The 1,151-nt window shown below is 29.1% G+C and overlaps 1 protein-coding gene across 1 annotated transcript in view; it reads left to right on the forward strand.

The window, feature by feature from the left end:
• The first annotated feature begins 317 nt into the window (after positions 1-317).
• Positions 318-1,151, forward strand: part of LOC108688995 — a 156,217-nt gene continuing 155,383 nt past the window's right edge. The window contains exons 1-2 of the mRNA XM_018195574.1: positions 318-329; positions 926-972. The gene's annotated coding sequence lies outside the window, so the exon portion shown is untranslated. The remainder of the gene's footprint in view (positions 330-925; positions 973-1,151) is intronic.

Here is a 1,151-nt window from a genome sequence, read left to right on the forward strand (position 1 = left end):
ACAGAGGTGACGGATTCGATACGATCGATTTCGTCTTCTTTCGTATGGGACTTAACCCTTATTCAGCATTCATCGTGTGTTTCGCAAGTACTCGTCGACGTGTAGTGTTGATTCCACCGATCGAAATGGCAATCTCATCATAGGTTTTGTAAACGTAAATATCGCAGTGTCGCGCGAAAGACTTTTACAAATAATTAGTCCGCGCGCGATTATAGTATATTATTCGCGAGTGTTTTACGCGAGTGTCCTGTGCGAGAGGATGTCAACCCACTTCTGAGAGGAGGAGGAAGTCTGGAAAAGGTATCGGGCACCGGCGGAGCAACCTTGGGGTGAGTATCATTTCTTATCTGTATAAAATTAGTATTTTTTTCTTATTGTTAGACTGTTTTTATCTTGATAATTTAATAATTAGGGAGAGAGAGAAAGAAAGCATCTAAAAAATTTAAAGAAGTTTATTCTTCTAGAAGTTTATTCTAAAGGATTTTTCGAAAAATAGATAATTGTATTATATACTTATATTCAATTTACGCTATACTTTTTATACACGAATTGATCTAAAAGCTAAAAAGAATCTTTCTGTTTATGCAGAATTTTGTTTAAACTTTCATTATTGTTGTTTTTGACAACTATAAAAATAAAGATTTTTTTACAACATACACGGATGTATTTCTCTTACGTATTCTTTTTTTGTATTAATAGACTCTATATTTACGTGATTAATTAATTCTCAGTTCTATAACAAAAATTACAGGAAAGATTCCATGTAAATTAGGGATGAGTGTATATATATAGTAAATATTTATATAGTAAATATTTAATTAAAAGGTGAACGAAAAATTCATTGCGCTTAAGAAATAAGAAATTATTTTTTCAATTAATCATTTTAAGCGGATCTTTAATTGAAGTTTATTCTTATATGTTACAGTATCATCGTTGCTGAATAACTCCGTTCATTACGCATCTGATCGATAAGTGAGAAAGAAGTTTTTATTTTAATATCACTACATTAAAATAATTAATTTCGAAATATCTTATATTTAATCTTTAAAGGACAAAAGTTTATCTTTAAAATCTTATAGCTTTTCCTCGAATAAGATTTATTATAATTCATCAATTTTTTTTATTTATTGCTTTAAAATATGATTTGTTAT

Source organism: Atta colombica, unplaced genomic scaffold (genome assembly GCF_001594045.1).
Source record: "Atta colombica isolate Treedump-2 unplaced genomic scaffold, Acol1.0 scaffold252, whole genome shotgun sequence".
Classification (NCBI taxonomy): domain Eukaryota; kingdom Metazoa; phylum Arthropoda; class Insecta; order Hymenoptera; family Formicidae; genus Atta; species Atta colombica.